A 6,587-nucleotide genomic window follows, 5' to 3' on the forward strand; every position below is an offset into this window, starting at 1 on the left:
TGTATGACCGCTGACTTGTCATTCAAGCCGGAAGGCATGAAAGCTTCGCGGCAGAAATAGCTAAGATGTCGTTGTTTTTTATTTTTATTGTTTAGATGAGTGGACGGGCTCACAGCCCACCTGGTGTTGTGGTTACTGGAGCCCATAGACATCTACAACATAAATGCGCCATCCACCTTGAGAAATAAGTTGTAAGGTCTCAAGTATAGTTACAACGGCTACCCTACCCTTCAAACCGAAACGCATTACTGCTTCACGGCAGAAATAGGCAGGGTGGTGGTAGGTACCTACCCGCGCGGATTCACAAGAGGTCCTACCACCAGTAATTACTCAAATTAAAATTTTACGGGTTTGTTTTTTATTACACGATGTTGTTCCTTCACCGTGGAAGTCAATCGTGAACATTTGTTGAGTATGTATTCCATTAGAAAAATTGGTACCCTCCTGCGATTCGAACACCGGTGCATCGCTCAACACGAATGTACCGGACGTCTTATCCTTTAGACCACGACGATTTCAAACCTGCGTACCTATCGTGCGGGCTTACAATATGCCTTGCAACTGGTAAATGTCCATTATCGATAGTAGTATGTTGCATGCAACCCGGGAAGAAAAGAGGTGTTGCTATTCTAGGTCAAAATCATAAAAAAAATATATATATATCATGTCAATATAAATCAGAAAAAAATATGTGGTACTCATAAATAACCAACAAGCGTTTAGACGGTAGCTGACTAAATGTTGTCATTAATCCTTAATGAAGGTCGCCACGATAAGGTTGAAAACAAACAATTTACTCTTTTATGTCCAATATGTTGAGGGCAACCTGAAAAAAGTCCCTAGAGGTTTTCCCAGGTAACGATATTAGCCACTCAGCATTTGGCACCTAATCCGGTTTCAGATATTATTACAATAACATTCGTCACATTATCTCTTTATCTTTTTTTTTGAATAAGTAATCTTTATTGAAAGGAATCCCTTTATTATCTGTATAATGATTATGATGATTTTGTTAGACTGAGTCATGCGAAAAATTTAGTAAAAAAGAAAACAAACATTAAGACACAGACATGCAGTTACTACATCACAAAAAAATATTTAGAAAACCCATATAATTTTCTAATGAAGGTTCTAATTTTAATTTTGCGTTTTTGTAGTTTTAAAAAACAGGTCTACACATTTACTCGACCTTTTTTGTACAATGCCCCAATGTCGACTAAAGTCAGAAGTGTCATTCAATTTGAATGAAGATCAAAGACAAAAAGCGACCTTCTAAAGCGACTGTTTACAGCTGGTTTTTAGGCACAGTCCATAGATTATACACTTAATATTTGACCAGTCGAGTAAATTTGGTGGACGGAGAATGATGTGACAATTTTATTCTAATTTTAATTGGTTCATAAGAGGCGAATTGCATTCGAAGATATTCCGTATAAATTATCTAACAGCTTATTTTTAAAATGTGCGTTTGATTCTATCCGTTCATCTTAGAATCAGAAGGATTGTATCACGTTGGGGTTCACGTGAACTCACTGAGGCTCAAAAGAAAGTTCGTGATATAGCAGCAAAACTGAAGGTTAAGTTCATTATTATCTAATATATAAAATTCTCGTGTCACGGGGTGCGTGATTGAACTCCTCCGAAACGGCTCGAACGATTTACGTGGATCTTAGCGTGCATATCGGCCAGGGTGGAGAATCAAACAACATCTATTTTTCATCCCCCTAAATCTTAAGGGTGGACCCCTAAATTTTTTATTTTATTTTTTAGACAAAAATTTTTGTTTTTATATTTTTATGATACAGCATACAAAAATACATACAACCCTAAATTTTCACCCCTCTACGATCAACCCTTATTTTTTATATGTTAATTAAAAACTTTAATTTTTTTTGCAAGAATTTTGTTTTTATTTTGTAATGACTTAGAATAAAAAATTTCATATTACTCTGAAATTTTCACCCCTCTACGATCAACCCCTATTTTTTATTTGTTAATTATAAACTTTAATTTTTTTGGCAAGATTTTCTTTTTTATTTTTATTTTGTCATGAATTAAAATAAAAAATCTGATGTTACTCTCAATTTTTCATCCCTCTATGATCAATCCCTATTTTTCATTTGTTAATTATAAACTTTAATTTTTTTTGGCAAAATCTTTTTTTTATTTTGTTATGACTTAAAATAAAAAATTTCATATTACTCTAATTTTCACTCTTATACGATCAACCCCTGTTTTTCCATCCCGATTTTTATTTTTTTATTCTATGCACAGATCCGCAATCAGGTTGCAAGATGGCAATCAAATATTATAATTGTAGTACGATAAATTCTTATACAGAGCTTAGAATTTCAAGTTTCTGTAATTATGATTTTTTTTTAAATTCAATTTGATCTCCCGCCCTCGCCGGTCGACTACTGATCAACTATCAATCAATCAGTTATCCCCGCCAGGTGTCACCACTCATCCAGCAAACATCACGTAGTAGGGATGAGGACGAAGCCGGTCTCCTGTCTTACTCACTATACATTTTTCAGCCATGTTTTTTTGGTTTTATTTGTGTATCAATCGTAGCAGTGACTGTTATACCTATTATTTTAATTTTCCTGTGCAACTCTCATGTTAATTTTACTGTCATCGTAAAATTATCATTAATTTCCAGTGCAATAATTATTTATTTACAATCTTATATATAAAATTCTCATATCACAATGTTAGTTACCATACTCCTCTGAAACAGTTTGACCGATTTTTATGAAATTTTATATGCATGTTCAGTAATTCTGAGAATCGGCTACTATCTATTTTTCATACCCCTAAATGATAAGGGTTGTCCACCCCTAACATTTATTTTTATTTTTGGACATTTTTTTTTGTTATAATGTGGCATTACCTAGGTATGTGGTTGAATGAGTATTTGTTATTTTTATACTCCCTAATCGTTCACAGCGCTACATGCCTCTTTCACTCATTTATCACATCCTTACAATAAGTTACTTTTTTTCTACCCTAGAAATTCCCTAGAAATCTTATATATGGCAAAACAACGTTTGCCGGGTCAGCTAGTCTATATATAACTATATATATATATATATATATAAATGAATTGCTGTTCGTTAGTCTCACTTAAACTCGAGAACGGCTGGACTGATTTAATTTTGGTCTTAAATTATTTGTGGAAGTCCAGAGAAGGTTTTAAAGGTAGATAAATATGAAAATACTCGGAATTAAATAAAAATAATAATTTTGTTTTTCCTTTGAAGTGTCGTCGGACGGATTCCTTTTGTTTGTTTTAAGTTTATTTTATACAAAAGCTTAGATCTTTTATTTATGGATTGAGGCACTACGAAGTCTGCCGGGTCAGCTAGTAGCTTATTAAGAAAAGACTTTCGTACAACTTATTTAAAAAAAGAAATTCGTATAACTTGTCTAGTAGATTATGGATGGTACAATGTATTTTATAATAGGATTGACGCCCGCACTAGTAATAAGCAACACTCTGCCTATTTCTGCCGCGAATTTCTGGGTCTGGTTTGATAGATCGAGATAGCTATAACTATACTAGACTAACATAACAATTAACATTTACGACTACACATCCGTAACTGGGTGGCGTCAGTTACGTAGTGATATCTATGAGCTACGATAGCTAAACCTGGGTGGAGTGTGAGCCATCAATGCAATAAAACTAAAACATATAGTATCATTGTTTAGTAAACATTATAGGCTATTAATGGCGTTTCACTTCCGTCTATCGTTGCTGCTCCTATACGTTTCGTCGTGACGTTATTTCCTGCTTCTCCGGCACGCCCGTGTCTTCACGACCGTTGACTGATTGAGTTCATTTTAGCATGACCATAGATCACGCCTTCACGACAGCATATCAAAACGTTAAAATTATAACCGCTTCACAGAATATCGTAGTCGAGATGTTCGGCTCACAAAAACAAACATTCTCGTTTCTTGGTGATAAAATTGTTTTATTATACCTAGTCTTGCCATAAATACTGAGACAAAGGAAAAAAAATTCTATTGCAAGTAACATTTAATACTTTTACAGTGTGTTAGTTTAATACATAAATATAAAACAATTTAAAGTATAAAAAGCTTATTCGAAGTGGTCTCCATTGGCTGCAATACAGTCCTTTAAACGTTGAGGCCAGTTATCAATAGAAGCACGCACTCTTTCCATGGGAAAAATTTTCACTGCCAATCGTACGGATTGTTTTAGGGACTCCAAATTATCATGGCGCTTAGAGCAAGCCGTACTTTCTAAAACTGACCATAATTCATTAATAGCCCGGTACACAAACATTTTACTAAAACCAAGCGTATGGAGAGTTTTAAAAATTGCATTTGGCTCCATACCTACTTTGTGTAATGCAATCACAGCGATTCGGTTCTCTTTATAACCCCACTCCATTTTAATATCGCAAAATATTGTACAATGTATTGGCGCCAAAATGAGAAAACTCAATGACCAATCATATAAAAATGACAGATTCCAAATTCAAATGTAATGTTTTGTTTATTTTTAGTTGTAACAGTATTTATGGCCAGACTAAGTACGTAAACGACTTACTGCCACGAACGTAAGACGGCGATTATAGAAACAAGACGAGGCATAGTTTTCCGAGATTATTTCTTGTTTCTTTAACCTATGAATCCCTTCCACCTTGAGATATCAGCTAGAAGAATAACGACTTTAAAACCGAACGCACGAGTGCTGTGCGTGTCTCTAAACACGGATGTTGACGAAATTTATAGTTTATAACCAAATGCCATCGTTTTTTTTTATTTTTTTTTATTGCTAGATGGGTGGACGAGCTCACAGCCCACCTGGTGTTAAGTAGTTACTGGAGCTCATATACATCTACAACGTAAATGCGCCACCAACCTTGAGATATAAGTTCTGAGGTCTCAGTATAGTTATAACACAGCGCGAAGATTATGAATCCATTCAGAGATTACAAGGTTAGAAATCTACAAATTTGATTATGGGGATATTTTAAAATAATATAGACCTTAATGTATACCGTCTTAATGACAGTTTATAATATTATTCAGGAAGAAGAAGCGAAGAAGGACCCCTTTGTCGTGGCGCCGCAATTCCAAGGAGTATCCCTGCAACCTTCCGAGAGTATCGGGATACTTGGGGTCGACATTTCGAGCGATGTCCAGTTTCGGAGTCATTTGGAAGGCAAAGCCAAGTTGGCGTCCAAAATGCTGGGAGTCCTCAACAGAGCAAAGCGGTACTTCACGCCTGGACAAAGACTTTTGCTTTATAAAGCACAAGTCCGGCCTCGCGTGGAGTACTGCTCCCATCTCTGGGCCGGGGCTCCCAAATACCAGCTTCTTCCATTTGACTCCATACAGGAGAGGGCCGTTCGGATTGTCGACAATCCCATTCTCACGGATCGTTTGGAGCCTCTGGGTCTGCGGAGGGACTTCGGTTCCCTCTGTATTCTGAACCGTATGTTCCATGGGGAGTGCTCTGAGGAATTGTTCGAGATGATATCGGCATCTCGTTTTTACCATCGCACCGCCCGCCACCGGAGTAGAGTTCATCCATACTACATGGAGCCACTGCGGTCATCCACAGTGCGTTTCCAGAGATCTTTTTTGCCACGTACCATCCGGCTATGGAATGAGCTCCCCTCCACGGTGTTTCCCGAGCGCTATGACATGTCCTTCTTCAAACGAGGCTTGTGGAGAGTATTAAGCGGTAGGCAGCGGCTTGGCTCTGCCCCTGGCATTGCTGAAGTCCATGGGCGACGGTAACCACTCACCATCAGGTGGGCCGTATGCTCGTCTGCCTACAAGGGCAATAAAAAAAAAAAAAAAAATTCGGTAATCTCATCTTATTTGATGAAACGCGGCGACCGATGGCTCGAAGAACACTACACGTCAATTGTTGTTTATTAAAATATAGTAATACGTTTCAACACATGCATATCGTATACAGACTCTCTTTCTGTGTGCGTGTGCGTGTGTGTGTGTATTTATGTTTGTGTGTGTGTTTGTGTGTGTGTGTGTGTGTGTGTGCGCGTGTATGTGTGTGTGTGTGTGTGTGTGTGTGTGTGTGTGTGCGCGTGTATGTGTGTGTGTGTGTGTGTGTGTGTGTGTGCGTGTGTGAGTGTGTGTGAGATGTCACAGGAGAATATGACTCAGAGTTAATTTGAAATACTCCGTTTTTTTTTTTTCAAAATTAAAAAGTGTAATTGACATTATGACCGCATGTCTAAAGTAGGAATCACTTTGCAATAAATATGCCCTCCGGTAACCACTCAATACCACGTGGGCCGTGAGCTCGTTCAGACATGCTCTTTATATCATCTCTCTTCATCGCATTACATATACTAACCAATAAATGAATAAAATAGATTAATTTTATTCATTGCCCAAATTGTTAAAAAAAATATTATTATTAGAATGAGTATTTCGATCTTAATCAGTCTCAGCAAAAAAAAACCATACCGAACTTACAGGACAAGGCTTTTTTTTAGGCAGCGAGGGATTTTTAGTAGTTCGGAGACCTTTCCAGTTTCACCAGGACAGGTGGGCGAGCATGGGCTTAGACAGGAGGG

This window comes from Bombyx mori, chromosome 16, assembly GCF_030269925.1.
Source record: "Bombyx mori chromosome 16, ASM3026992v2".
NCBI lineage: Eukaryota > Metazoa > Arthropoda > Insecta > Lepidoptera > Bombycidae > Bombyx > Bombyx mori.